A 15959-nucleotide genomic window follows, 5' to 3' on the forward strand; every position below is an offset into this window, starting at 1 on the left:
TGCAATGTTACCTCCTCCCTTAAGCTTTTCTACCTCTGAAGAGTTTAGATCCTGATCTTCTACATTCGGACCACGATTTCCCTTTCCTGACTCTCATTCATGCTACCTCTGCCGTGCTCAGGTAAGCTTCAAGTCTCCTCTCTCCTTATTCAAGGCTCTTCCTCCTCTGCCCAGGTCCCATCCATTGGCCAACGATCCCATTGCACTCTCATCTCCATCACCTGCACGAGGGTGAGGTCCTGGCTGCCCAGAGTTGAGCACATTGACTGGTACTTAATAAGCATCTTATAAATACATCTGTGTGGAACTGAATTTTCCATTCTAAGGTTCAATATGTGAAATTATGTAGCTGAAATCATGTCGCTAGTTAGTGGCTGGTTGGGAAATAAAACCCCTTTTTTTTTTTTTTTTTTTTCCTTTCACATCATTGCTTTTTCTACTTCCACTGCCTTTTTTCCCCACTACTTACTCAGTCCAGGTTTTTTTGTTTGCTTTGAGATTGGCAATGTAGATTCTTTGCTTGGTCATATTTTAGGGTTTTGTTGTTGTTGTTTTTGTTTTTTTGTACCAGGAGTCAAACCCAGGGACACTTAACCACTGAGCCACATCCCCAGCCCTGTTCATTTTTTATTAAGAGACAGGGTCTTGCTAAATTGCTTAGGACCTCGCTAAGTGGCTGAGGCTGGTTTTGAATTTGTGATCCTCCTGCCTCAGCCTCCCAAGCAGCTGGGATGACAGATGTGCACTACCGCACCCGACTTGCTGTTTCATTTTTGTTTTTTCTTTTTTGTGGTCCTGGGGATTGAACCCAGGGCCTTGCAAATGCTTGGCTAGTGCTCTACAACTGAGTTACAAATTGTAGTCAGTCTTGGCCAACTTTTAGTCAGGCTTCTGAACCTGTTCATGGGTCCATCACTGCACATCCTTGTAAAATCCCATTGTGGCAAAGAAGCCACAGTTTAAGTCGGTTTATCCAGAATCCCTCACCTGCTATCTGTATCTGACCACTTTCAATATCTGATCCTCATCCTCCATCTTCTGCCAGGTGATGTCTGACAACCGCAGCCTGTCAATCAAGAATCTTGGTAGATGGGCTCAGGCAGAATCCTTACTGTACCTAAGGTTTCCTCTTACCCGTCCGCTGTGCTCTGTAAATTCTCACCTGCCTGTGCTACATTTGGATAAATCCATCTCTCTGCAAGTGGTCTCTACCTACCACAGTGGTCCTGATAATGTCTGCCTAACCATGCTTGGAATTTTTTTTTCTTGTAACAGTGGATGAGGAACAGGGAGAAAATGAAGAATCAGCTAGTCTATGAATACCAGCTAATTGCCTGACACATGTGTCCCATGGGTTGGTTGGCATCTGGTCTCTGCTTCCACAGCTTCTCATCCCCAGGGGAGGGGAAGTATGCTCAACAAGAACTCAGGAAGGAGTAGTTCTTGTTCTGTTCAGTTCCTGCTGCATTCTGTTGAAGTCATTTCCTCCACAGGAAAGTCTTTTCACTTGATTCACTTTCATGCTTTCTCCTCGTTTGGAAGTGACTTGGGGAGTGTGTGTGAGCATGTACACATCCTTTAACAAGCAATGACAATCTGCTTCCAATCGCTTCAAATTAAATGTCTCCTAGCCTAAGACTTTAGCAGACAGTCTGTCTTCGTCAGTGTCAAAGATAAACAAAGCTAGACACTGGCCACAGTGGTAAGGACAGATTTGAATGAACAGAAACTGTTGCACCAGGGAAAAGAGTTGTGAACTGGACTCACCTTGAATTTGTACAGAGGTGACAGGCACAGGAGAGGGGCTGGGAGACTCAGCAGAGTGAGGGAGGTGAGACCCAAAGGCCTGCTAGTGTCCATAGAATCAGGTCCTCTGGGTCCGACAGTAGGTAATTATCAGTTAGGCTCCATCCTCCCACAAAGACTGAGAGATTGTGGGTGAATTCCCAGGATCTCACGTTGCCCTTGCCTCCATTTTGAACGGAAGCTGGACTTTCTCTGCAGAAGCAGGACTCAGTCACCAGTGACACAGTTTCCAGTTCTACACCCATCTCCTGCCAGCTCCTCAGTGTGGTGGATCCCCATGTCCGCCACAGCCTGCTTCCTCTGGTGACTGCCTCCCTGAGGGAAGCTGTATGCAGCCTTCACAACTCACACCTGCATGGACTGACAGACCTACACCAGTGACCACCTCTCTGTCACAGCGCCACCTCCTAGAACTCCTGCCTGCTCACCTCAAACCCACCACTGCGGTTCCCCACAGGAACCCTGTTTGGATAACTTCCTGGACCCAATACAGGCTCTGGCCCCTGAGCCCCTCTTTCCTCTCTCCACATGCTCCCTGACCGTCATGGTCATGTGCTTACAAGTCTCTGTGTGTGTGTATATGTGTGTGTGTGTGTGTGTGTGTGTGTGTGTGTGTGTGTGTGTGTGTGTTCCTCTAGGCATTCCTTACACCCCTGACTGGCAAAATAAAATCTGTATTCTATCTTATGTGTCTCACAATCATTGGAGGAATGCTCTCCATCATATAGATGTCAAATTACAACAGACACAGGCTCTGTCCTTCCACATGATCATATTTCATATCTCAAGTCATGGAGAATGACACTTCTGAGTTGTAAGGTTACGTATATACATCTCTTGGAGACAGAGGAAGAATTCAACGTTGCAAGTCCGTCTTAATAAATACACTAAGAAAAGGAGACCAGGCCTATGTCAGGCATTGGCTAGAACAGACAGTAAATTTATTTAGCAGCCTTCAACAATATTAGTGTTTGTTCAAATCTTTTAATGCGCATGTGTCTGAAATGCAGGAGGCTGGTCCTATAAGGTAAGCATATGGCTTTCAGTGCCTGCTCATGACTACTTTAGCTTCAGGACCTCCTCCTAACTGTCTAATTCCCTTGGGGTTACCAAGGCAGTGGTAACAATTTCTGTCTGTAGGCAGTATTTCCTAAGCTGTAGGGTGTGAAACATTTACATCAGAATTTCTAGAGGAAGCAAAGGGGACATTCAGATTCCCAGGCCCTGTCCCCAACCTGCTGAGTCAGGACCTCTGAGGAACTAAGTTTGTTCCACAGGCTCCCAGATTGACGCTGAAGCTACAGGTGACATCACATCTTAAAACAGTGAGTGCCTGACAAATAGTGCCTGACAAATGCATGTGCAAAAACCAAAAGCTGTTGAAGATTTTCCTGCAGGCCCAGGCTCCTGACACACTGTAGATGTTTCCTACGACTATCGCAACAACTTACTACAAACTCCATGGCTTAAAATGAGATTCATTTCTTCCCTTCAATGAAACCAAAAGCTGATTCTTTGAAAAGATGAATAAAAATTTAACCCAGAAATAAGAGAGAACACTGAAAATATTAGAATCAGAAATAAAAGGGATCATTGCTACTGACTTTACAGAAACAAAAAGGGCTATAAAGGAATATTCTGAACAATTATATACCAATAAATAGATGAAAAGGACAAATTCCTAGAAAGACATAAACCACTGAAAATGACTCAAGACAAAATAGACAATCTGAATACAATTGCAACAAGTAAAGAGATTAAATTGGTAATCAAAAAAAATTTTTTTTCCCATAAAGAAAAGCTCAGGGCTGGCATTGTGGCTCAGTGGTAGAGCACTTGCCTAGCATGTGTGAGGCATTGGGTTCAATTCTCAGCACCGAATATAAATAAATAAAATAAAGGTCTTCCGACAACTACAAAAATATTAAAAAAAAAAAAAAAAGAAAAGAAAAGCTCAGATTCAGAGACATTCTCTTCAACTCTACCAAACATTTAAAAAAAGAATCAATGCTTATTCACAACTTGAAAAAAATAGGAGGGAAGGGAAGAGAATGTTTCTCAACTCATTCTATACTATTACTGTAATACCAAATTCAGTCAAAGATATCACAGGAAAAGAAAACCATAGAACGATATCTCTTGTGACTACAGACATAAAAATTCTCAAAAAGCCTGAGCACAGGGGCATGAGTTTGTGATCCTAGTTACCTGGGAGGTGGAGGCAGGAGATTTGCAAATGGAGGCTAACTTCAGCTACTTAGCAAGACCCTGTCTCAAAAAGGGCTGGGGATGTAGCTCAGTGGCAGAGCCCTCGCCTAGCACAGAGGCCCTGAGTTCAGTCTCCACCCCCTGCCCCTGCCATGCACACATCCTCCACAAAATACTAGTAAGCTAAATCCAGCAACATATGAAACAAATTATATGCTATAACACCATGTTAGGATTTACCTGAGGAATGCAAGTTGGCTTAACACCTGGAAATCAGTTATTGTAATAACCATATCCACAAAATTAAAAAATCAGAGCAGCATGGTCATTCTAGTAGATGCAGAAGAAGCATTTGACAAAACTCTAAACAAACTATAGGAGGGAACTTCCTCAACCTGATAGAAGGCCATCTATGAAAATCTCACAGTTAGCATGTGCTTAATGGTGAGGGACCGGACAGTTTCCCAAGAGCAGAAATGAGATAAGAATCACTTGTCCAGCAACAAACCACCCCCTCACACACACACAAATCAAAGAACACAAAAACAGCAACAACAACAAAAAAATCATGTGTCCACGCATATCACTCCTATTCAACCATTGGACTGGTTCTTGTGGAGCAATTAGGCAATTTAAAAAAATGCATTCAGATTAGAAAGCACAAAATTATCTCTGTTCACACCAAACTCATCATTGTGAATAAAAAGTCCTAAGGAACTCACTAAAATTCGATTAGACTTAATAAACAAGCTCAAAATTTTGCAGGATATAAAATCGATACATAAAATTCAATTGAATTTTTATATAGTTGCAATGACCAATTAAAAATAAAATAAGGGAAGCAATTTAATTTATACCAGCATCAAAAAGGATAAAATTTTTAGCAATAAATTAACAAAATAAGAGCAAGATTTTATTCTAAAAACTTCAAAATAATGTTGGGAGAAACTGAAGATCTAAGCAAATGGAAAGATATTCTACGTTCATCTAAAGGGAGACCATATTATTGTTAAGATGTAAATTCTTCCCACTGTGACCTAAAAATTGAAAGTGGTATCTGTTAAAATCCCAGCTAGATTCTTTGCAGAAATTGGTAGGCTGGTCCTAACATTTATGCAGAATTTCAAGGAACACAGAATAGCAAAAACAATGCCAAAAAAGAACCGAGTCGGATGACTCACAATTTCCCAATTTGAAACTTACTGCAAAACAATAGTGATCAAGACAGTGAAGGTAGAAAAATAGAACAGCAGAGAATTGACAGCCCAAAAGCAAACTCTTGGGGCTGGGGAGATAGCTCAGTTGGTAGAGTGCTTGCCTTGCAAGCACAAGGCCCTGGGTTTGATCCCCAGCACCCCCCCCAAAAAATTAAAAAAGCAAACTCTTGCATAAGTGGACAATTGATTTTTCAGCCAGACTACCAAGACCATTCAATGGAGAGGAACAGTCTTTCAACAAATGGTGCCAGTCTAACTGGACAGTCAGACTGAACCAATGCAGTTGGATCCCTTCCTCACACCATTTACAAAAATTAACTCCAAATCAATAAAGGCAACAGATAAAGCATAAACTTATGAGAAGAAAACCTAGCGACAAATCTCCATGATCTTGAATTTACCATTGATTCTTTGATACAACATCCAAAGCATGAGCAACAAACATGATAATAATTTAAACTAAAATTTAAAACTTTTGTGTTTCAAGAAACAGTGTCAAGAAAGTGAAAAGACAATCTACAGAATGGGAGAAAATACTTGCAAATTACATGCCTGATAAGGGACTTGTACCTTCAATGAAGAAGGAATGCCTACCCAAAAATTTTAAAAAAACCAAATAACTTAATTTTCAAAATGGACTTAGAATCTGAATACCTATTTCTCCAAAGAAGATATAGAAACAGTGAATAAGTACATGAAGACATTGTTAGTCATCAGGAAAATGTATTATTAGAATTGCTATAATCAGAAAGTTGAATAATAAACTTTGGTGAAAATCTGGAGAAATCAGAAGCCTCATACAATCCTGGTGGGAAGAGAAGATGGTGCAGTCACTTTGGAAAACAGACGGGCAGTTCCTCAAAGTGCTAAACATTGAACTACCATTTAGTCAGTAATTCCACTTCTAGGTATAAACTCAAGAGAAATGAAAATGTGTTTGCACAAAAACTTGTACATGAATATTTATAGTAGTTTTATTTATATAAACAAAAGATGGAAACCCCAACGTTCACCAACTGATGAATGGATTTAAAAAATGTGATATATCCCTACAAAGAAATTTCATTTGGTCACACAAAGGAATGAAGTACTGATATGTGCTGCACCATGGATGAAGTTTGGAAGCATTGTGGTAAGTCAAAGAAGCCAGTAACAAAACACCACAAATCATTTGATCCATGTCCAGAACAGGCAAATCTACAGGGACAGAAAGGAGTGGATGGTTGCTTACAGCTGGGTGTCTGGGGAGGATAGCTAAAATTGATTGTGGTGGTAGCAGAGCTCTTTGAGTAGTTTAAAACCCTGAGCTATATACTTCAAACCAGTGAATCATATGGTATATAAACTAGAGTTCAACAAAGCCATCAGGAGGAGGAGGAAGCAGCAGCAATAACAGTAGCTACTACACAAAGACATACAAATTAGCACAAGGCAATGCTTAACCTATGAGAAGCCATGTTTCAGGGAACATGGTCTAAACCAGCTCTGTACAGCGGAGACTTCAGGAATGCCAATATGGCCACCACCAGCCACAACAGGTACTCAACACCTCTATTGGGTTCAGAGAGAATGAGGAACTGAATTTTCAAATCTGTTTACAATATGGATTTTTCTGCTTCTAAGAAAGAAATTCCAAAGAAACTCCTGATTTTTACAGATCTGTGCATTATGGGAAAGATTCTTAAAACTAGCTAGAAAAATGGAACTAGTGTACTGGTTAACCTAAACCTGCCATGGCCTTCACAGGGATAACTCGATGTGGTGAGAGGGATGCATTTTGTAAGAGGCTCTTGAATCTAAGGATGTGAAAGTGCCCAAAGTCCACTGGTGGCCCCACTTTCGTCCCACTCCATATCCCTTTCCATGCTGCCAAATGGGACTCCCCCACCCCCAACACAACAGGAAATCATCCTCTGGCCCAACAACCCCTTTCTCACATGGATCTTGGGCAGGTGGGTCTGTCTCTTGGCAACCTGCCTCCCCTCCTCAAGTCCACATGCTACATTAAACACTGGTCCCGAGCAGAGTCGAGTGCTGTTTTTAAACTAATTAAGAAAACTTAGAAAAAGTTTGTACTCATTCGAGAGACCTCTACCTCCAGCCATCCCACACAACAGCAGATGTGTGGATGATGATATCCCTGGTTTAGCTAGAGGAACAGTGCAGAAGCTCCAGGGAGAACAGGCAGGCATCTCCCGAGGGAACTGGAGAACAGGGCGGAAGTTCTCTCAAATTCAACACAGCTCCTATTCTGATGGCTTTCAGAAGTTACAAAGAACATTAATGAATAACACAAAGAATCTCAAAGTGCAAAAAAAAAAATTATGCCAAAATACAGTGTTCCCAGTGTGTGTCCCTTTAGGAAAAAACTTTCCTGTCAAGAGAAATAAAGCATGAAAATTGTTTGAATGAGTCAAGCCACAAAGTATATACAGCAACCACCTGCACACAAATTTGATTTTGTTATTTTGTATTACTGGGGATTAAACCTGATTGGGCATTCGAAAGAAGTTATGGAAATCAGTCTTCTGGTGATTAAAACTTCCAAAAACTTTCTTACGGGTGAAGAATATTTTCAAATTAGAAGACTTTTTAACAGTTTATTTAGTTATTAAAACTTTGAGAAATTATACTCCATTTATGTATGTTTATCAAAATTCATAAATGCACTACTGTCATGGATAACTACTTAGAACAAATAAAACAATTTTTTTAAAAAAGTTTATGCTTTTATGCTTTTCAAAACAATGTGAACATACTTAACATCTCTGTAACATCTCTAAAACAGATTAAGATGGTAATAAGTAAAAGGTGCATGATACCGTAGCAAAGCATAACATTAAGAAGAATTTAAGGGGCTGGGGATGCAGCTTGATTGGTAGAGTGCTTGCCTTGCAAACACAAAGCCCTGGGTTCAATCCCCAGCACCACAAAAAAAAAAAAAAAAAAAAAAAAAAGAATTCAAACCATGTATAAACAACCAAGTAATTCATAGAAGAATAAAAAATACTGCTTTTTTCTAATATGAAATTATTTCTCTCTCTAAAAAGTTTTTGAATCAGAGAAAGGAAGATGTAATTAATTACAGAAATTTCTGTTGAATTAGAGGGACCAAAGAATTGCAAATCATCAGTGGATCACCAATTAGTCACATGACAGCTTTGCCAAAACATTTCTGCATTAAATTTTTAAGAAAAATATAAAGGGCTTTAATATTAGTTAGTAAAAACAAGTACATGAGAATTATATAAAAATTCACATTTCAAATACTCCAAATGAATTGAGAATTTTGGTTAAAAAGATAACTATGTATCTGTTCTGTTATTGTTGAGTGGTAGTTCTTTCTGTATCCTGCATACAATTTACAAATATTTTCTCCCATTCTGCTGGTTGCCTTTTTCCATGGAGCGTGTACTTTGATACACAGAGGTTGTACGTCTTCATACAGTCCATTTTTATCTATTGTTTCCTTTGTTGACTGACTTTTGGTGTGATGATCAAGAAACCATTGCCAGCCAATGTTAGGAAGACTACGTGTTTTAAAGAGTTTTATCAGCTTAGGTCTTACATGTAGGACTCCCGGCCAGAGCTGACATTGGTGTACAGTTACAAGAGTCTAGCCTCTTTTTTCCACTGGTGGACATCACGTTTTCCCTCTGCCATTTGCTGAACAGACCATCCTTCCCCACGCAGTGGTTCTGGCTGGCCTGTCAAAAATCACTTGACCACACACTTGAGTGTTCATTTTGGGGATCTGCCATCTATTCCACGGGTCTCCTTGTATCTCTTTGTCTCAGTTCCACGCAGTTTTTGGTTACTGAGGCTTTGAGGTTAAGTTTTGAAATCAGGAAACATGAGGTCTTCAACTTTGTCTTCTTTTTCAATATTGTTTTGGTTATTTCGAGTCTCTTAAGATTCCTTATAAAGTTCAGGATGGATTTTTCTATTTTTCAAAAAAGAAGATGAAGAAGGAGGAGGAGAAGAAGAAGAAGAAACTGTATTGAGATTTTCATAGAGATTCCATGAAATCTTCCAATTGCCCTGAGCAGCATGATAGCTCAACATTCCTAAGTCTTCAAATTGTTCGACACAGGGTATCTTTCCACTGGTTTGCATCTTCCTGAATTTCCCTCAGTAGTGTTTCATAGTGTTCAGTGCACAGTCTTTTGCCTCCTTGCTAACTTTACTTCTATTTTATTCTTCTCGATACTATTGTAAATGGGATTGTTTTATTTCCTTGTTTGACTGTTTGTTGTTAGCGAATAGAATCGCAACCAATTGTCGGTGTTGGCTTTGTATCCTGCAACTTAACCTCGCTGAATTTAGTAGTTCTGACAGTTTTCTTTTTGTTATTGTTGAATCTTTAGGCTTTTCTGCATTGAAGATCACACAATCTGGTCAGGCACACATGGCACACACCTGTAACTCCAGCAATTTGGGAGGCCAAGGCAGGAGGATCACAAGTTCAAGGCCAGTCTCAGCTGCTTAGCAAGACCCTGTCTCAAAAGAAGAAATGAAAAAGGAAGGGATGTAGCTCAGGGTGAAGTGCTCCTGGGATCAAATCCCCGGTACCAAGAAAGAAAGAAAAGAAGAGAGGAGAGCAGAGGAGAGGAGAGGAGAAGAGAAAAGAAAAAAGAACAAGAAAAGATCATACAGTCTGTGAGCAGAAGTAACTTTACGTTTCCTTTTTGATCGCGTTGCCTTTGATTTCTTTTCCTGCCCGCCCCGGCGGGGACTTCAGTAGGCTGGAGAACAGGGGCGGCAGACGGACTTCCTGGAGGCTGGCCACTTGCGGAGAAGAGCCCCGCAGGGGCAGGGCCGGCGTGCCGAGCTCGCCCAGGCGGGGACAGTGGGGCTTGGAGGAAGGCGCTGGTGGTGACCAGCGAGTGGGGACTGATCTGGGTCAAGCTCAGGAAGGCCGCGGAAGCCAGGCAGTCTCGGTTCAGCGGGTCCAGGAAGGCTCCCAGCCGCGTGAACCCGCGGGAAAGTCCCATCCCGCTCCCTCGGCGGAGCCGCTCTTCCTCCGCGCTGGACGTTTCCATGGCCTGAAATCAGAAGGGAAATTAGGGGGTACATAAGGACCTGTCCGGGCCAAGTGCTGGGTCCAGACATCCCCCGGGCCTCCCGAGCACAGGGCTGAGAAGGAGGCAGTCTTCACTCAGCTCTCCGGGGAAGCTCAGAGGTGTGAGGAAGGGCGGGAGGGCTCCTGCCTGGGTGGCACTGGCCCCAAGCGGTCATCAGGAGCTTCTCCAGCAGTGCGGGGCACACGGCAGCCCCCAGCTACAGAGAGCCCCAAGCTGCACCTCAAAGGGGCCGGCCGGCTGCCCCCGGCCCAAGTCCAGAGACCACTTCCCTCCTTGCAGGTGAGCTAGAACCCAGGGCCAGGGCTGGCGGGAGGGACCACCACTGCTTTGGGAGCTGGACGAGAGCGGAGGCTGGGACACAGGGAATAGGATCACTGCTCTAGTCTAAGAGGCTGTGCAGGACGCAGGCTTCGGGGTGACGGGGACAGATGTGGAACCCCCTCTGCCTTTTCCCAGGCCTCAGTCCTCCAGCCTTCTGGACACCCTCACCGCAGAAAAGAGGGTACCCTCGGTCAGTACCCTCGTGGTCCCCAGGCTCAGGAGGGGTGAAGTGCGTGTCTCCTGAAGCCAAACCACCTGGCTCCAAATCACAGCCCCACTTGCCACCAGCTGCAACCAGGGGAAGCTCCTGAACCATCCAAGTCTCTCTGCCCTCATCTACAGAGGGTGGCGACAGTGACAGTATGCTTCCACTCAAGACTGGGGGAGGAGCCGGGTGCGGCTCAGTGGTAGAGCACTTGCCTGGCATGCAGGAGGCCCTGAGTTCAACCCCCACCCCTGCAAAAGAAAAGGAGAAAGGAAAAAAAAACAAAAAAGGAAGGAAGACTTGGAGAGAGGGAAGTACCAAGTGATGGCTATCGAGTTCCCGTTCTGTGTTCTGGAGATGCATGGTGGTGATGTTCCCATAACATGAAGCTACCTAATCCCACAGAATTGTACATTTAAAATGCTTAAAATTGGCTGGGGGTATAGCTCAGTTGGTAGAGTGCTTGCCTTGCAAGCACAAGGCCCTGGGTTCAATCCCCAGTACCACAAAAAAAAAAAAAAAAAAAAAAGAGAGAATAAAATGCTTAAAATAGTAGATCCTGTGTGATTTTTTTGTGTCTTTTACCACAATTAAAACTACCTTCTTAAAAACTTTTAAAAAGACAAAAAAGATTTCAGGAAGGAATGACGAGCTCATTTCTACACGCCCCTACCAAGCGCTCTGAAGAACCCTGCCAGGACTTGCTGTTCACATAGTGCGCCAGGTGACATCGTGCCATTTACTTGGTTTCTGTGGGCTTTGGTTTCGTCCGTACGTTGAAATTTCTGTAAGAACTAGGAACAAAGCAGATACAACAGTTTGGTTTGCAACTCTCTCCTTAGTAAGTGATAAGAGCAGTTGCTAGGTCGGAAGCTGTGGATGGAGCTGACTGTGCAGCTGGGAGCCCACGCTGCAGACCTCTAGGAGGGGGCTCCTGAAACCCTGCCGCACTGCCCACCAGCAGGGAGAGAGATGTCGTCAGCTTCTCTCCATGGACTGTCACTTTCCAAGTTCCAGTCTAAAGCACAGTCTGGATTACTAATACGCACACATCACGGGTGCGGTGGTAGCCAAACACACATCCCTCCAGGCCTTCAAGAGTCCAGGGCCTGCCCCTCTGTCTGGGATGCACAGGTCAGCCTTGCTCAGGTTGCAGACCAAACTCACTCTTTGTCAGGTGCTCTGAGACCTTCTCAAATCCTTCTTCAGTAAAAGGGCTGGGCAAGTACAGGAGTGGGAAGTGGCTGGCCTTGGAGAGAATTCAGATTAGAGAAGGGCTGGGGCACCAAGCCCAGGGAGCCACTTCTAGGATTCTTCTGGAGGCCCAACTTTGACCCCCTCCCAGCTTCTCTTGAGCAGGATCCAGTTCCCTAGTGGGGACACCTTCCTTCCATCCTTGAGTGGCAGCCACCACCGCAGCATCCCAGGAAGGGGCATGGAAATCAAATGGGTTGGGATTTAGGACCTAGAACAATTGACACCTAGAGTGGATAACTTTTAACACCCCTCTCCACTATACAGCAAAATTGTTTTATGATTATAATTGCATGATAATCAATAGTAATTGTTATTTTCTTAGTTCAGTGTAAAGTTTCAGAACACACAACTTAAAGGAAGAAAATGTTCCAATATTAATACTATCCAGATTTAGTAATATGTCACATGTGAATTAACTTTGCACTTTGCCAATAAAAATACATCATCACAGTTCTCTGTTTTGCTGTTTGAAATTTTAGGCACAAATAAAACCTTAGTTTTTATCACATAGAATGACAAAAGTAAAATAATGCTTTGGCTTCACCATCCCTGGGTTCCTGTGGTTTATTTTGAATCCACCACTCAAGCCCAAGAGGTGAAGTCAGTTTCTCCAGGAGCCAAATCCAAGTTTGAAGTTTTTCTGAGTTTACACTGGAATGAAAATGTACATGGCAGTCTGTGTGATAGGACCTTTTGTACGAGTTCCCTGAATTAACTTTCAGATAGAATACAATTTCTTATCTATTCAATGAATGCATAAGAAGGTATGGGACTGGGGATATAGCTCAGTTGGTAGAGTGCTTGCCTCACATGCACAATGCCCTGGGTTCAATCCCCAGCATGCCACACACACAAAAGTATGTCCAACTGAAGTCTACATATATGGTAAAATGCAGAAATTACTTAGAACTCTGAACGTGGCCTTTTTTAAGGAGCAGTAATTTACCATATTTTACCACTGACATTATTCAGAATGGCTCACACGTGGTGGTATCCAAAGAACTGACTTTAGCCATTTGCATTATTGTGTTTAAATTCTCCACAACAAATGATGCATCCCTCAATGCCTGCTTCAGGGGAGGCCGGCCGGTAGCTCTGTCCTCCCCATCCCTCTAAGCGATGGACAATTCCACAAAGATGACTCTTCAAGAACTGTGTTAATTTAAATGAACAGCCTTGAAGTTGAGACTTTTTATTTTAGCTACAGGACTTCTCAGGTATGAAGGGTCAAAAAATGGAAAGTCGGTTCCTTCCTTTTTATTAGATTTCAATCCTTAGGATTTTGAGAGCATGTTTTATAACTGAAGCGTTTGGGGCAGGGGGAGGTGTCCTGGTGTCCGTGTCCCCTGGCAGTAAAGCAGGAATACAGGGAGGAAGGGAAATTCCTTGACAGCAGCCAAATTTCAGACTAGTGTTTGGCGCCCTCTGGTGGAACGTTTGAAAATATACCAATCAGTTAGTGTGTAAGTCAGCAACAGATTACACAGGTTTCTCAAGTACTATGAAACCCTTTGTGTACGTTACCTTCTCGCTACAACTGCCCATAAATTAGGCATATGCCTATAGATTTACTCATTAGTAAAACTGCTTCAGACAGCTCAAGTGAATTAGCCACAGCCACTCAGCTAGCCAGTGGCAGATCCAGAATTCAAACTGTCTTGCCCAGGCTCCAAGCTCCAAAGCCCAAGCACTTGAAGAGCCCCAGAACACTCCATCAACCATCAGCGCCTGGGGCCTAGAGAGCGCCTGACTGGAGCTGCACTCCCAGCGCCATAAGGGTTTGCACAATGGTGATATTGAAATCTAAAACTAGGGTTTCTTGTATGTTCTCTGAAAGATTGTGATTTGCTCTCAAAAGTGTACCAGTGTGGCCTGGTTGGTCCTATTTTCTTCTTAGGCTTTTGTATGTTTTGCTGTGGTATTCTGAGGGTCATCCAGGGTGGTGACCAGCCAACATGTGCATCTTGAAACTCTTAGGAGGGAGTTTGGACTGTCACAATGATGAGAGGACACCAGTGATGGGTAATGCAATGGTACTGACGTCCTGCAATGCCCAGGATGGGTCACAAGAGGCAACTGACCCAGGTCCCATAAAACTTTCTGACATCCTGCCAGACCTTGTAACAGACCTGCTATCACACAGATGGAATTTCAAGACCAGAGATGTGGTTTCTGTGATATATCGTCGCATCCAGGTCCCAAGTCATGACAGGGACTTGTTTTGAATACACTGATAAATAAGCCCTGGATTATTTGCTAGAATATCCTACTTCCTTATTTTCCTCCGCAATCCATAATTTATGTTGGTATCTGATCCAGCCTTAAATTCAGGGATTTTCCTCCTTCTTCTATCTTATGCAAATCAGTCAGCTCTGTTAATAAATACTAGCTTTTATCCCCCAGTCCAGCTGTTCCTCTGCTTTCTCAATCTCTGTCCATCTAGAGAATAGCTCCTGATTTTCTGAATTTTTTTAAAATCCAAGGCTATTCATTAGAAACATTTCCAAGAAACGATTTCCTTACGTTCTGCGGTATAGTTATGTTTTAAAACATAGTTTATTACTAGAAAATGTGAGGTTACAGTGAGGCCAAGAGATCAGGAGATGATTGCCATTGAAAAGATATTCTGTTCTCACAGCTCTCAGGAGGAAGGGGCACACCATGACGGGGGACCACACAAGGAGGCCCTGGAGTTGTCATGAAGGTGTGGGAGAGGGGGACGGTGGTCTTCAGGAAGAAATGGGAATGTCAGGTGGGCAAGCTCAGGATCTGATGGTGCAGATCTTTTCAGGGGCCCTGGGGCATAGGGGTTCTCCCTAGTTGCCTAGTACCTGGCCCTGGGGTGATTAGGGCAGGTGTCTAGTGACATGATCTGAGAACCCCATCAAGAAGAGTTGGGTTGTGGCTGGTTTGCATTTGAAAAGCATGCTTGCTCCTGGCCAAGCGTATGCTATTTCTATGAATTGACTGACCCTGCAAAGCACAGCCCCTGCAAGGTCAGTAAGCCCAGAAGGCAAAGCATCAGAATACAGAAAAGACAAGACACAGATAATATACCACCTAAGTATCTACATATTGGATTGCATATTATTTTATTATAACCTAGTTTTACTTCAATTTCCCATTTAAGTTATAGGTAGGGCATCAGAGAGATCTTTTTTTTTTTTTTCTTTTACTTTTATTTGCTGAATTTACTCCCATGCCATAAGTTTTTGTTTCTTTAGTTTCCTCTGGGATGTCTTTTTCTTCTGGGCAACCTCCTCTTCTGGCTTAGGAGCAATTTGTTCCTTTGCCGTGAGGATCATCTGTACGTAACAGGGGGAGCTCAGGTATGGGTTCATCCAACTGTGAGCTCTGTAAGTACAGCAATGCATCCTGGGTGCTTTGTTTACCCAAAACATTGGGGGTGTCCGATGACCAGAGAATCTACGTCTAAACCCTCGAGTTCAGCATTACTCTCTGCATTTTTAAGCTTGTGCAGCAAAAATTCGGCACTCTGTTTGGGCCACCGACCCTATGTCCATTCTCACTGTTCAGCCTGGGCACACCTCCCAACTCCATTGCAACACTAGAACAGCACATATTTCTTCTGTAAAGTGACATCTCTCAGGTACTTGGTGGCTTTTCAGATATGCATACCCTTTCTGGCCTGTGCAGTTTTTCACATGAAGGTGAACATGAAGATTTGCATGATTTTGTGGGGTTTTCTGTGTCAAGAGATTAGAGAACCATTTTCACAGATCACCTTAGGCTGTGTACAGGAAGAGGAAGCCAGGGGGGTCTTTAAAAATCATGTCTGTAGGCAGCTTCACCTGTGGTTTTAATTTCAGAAAAGAAAAGATGTTGGAAATATCTATTACA

The 15959-nt window shown here is 43.0% G+C and overlaps 1 pseudogene across 1 annotated transcript; it reads right to left on the reverse strand.

The window, feature by feature from the left end:
- Window positions 1–9968: 9968 nt before the first annotated feature.
- Window positions 9969–15759, reverse strand: LOC306662153 (annotated as a pseudogene). Its single transcript has 3 exons — window positions 15275–15759; window positions 10805–10972; window positions 9969–10276 (listed from the first exon to the last, which is right to left on the reverse strand). The product of its transcript is annotated as an uncharacterized misc_RNA (transcript).
- Window positions 15760–15959: the final 200 nt, after the last annotated feature.

Source organism: Sciurus vulgaris (assembly GCF_902686455.1).
Source record: "Sciurus vulgaris genome assembly, chromosome: 5".
Classification (NCBI taxonomy): domain Eukaryota; kingdom Metazoa; phylum Chordata; class Mammalia; order Rodentia; family Sciuridae; genus Sciurus; species Sciurus vulgaris.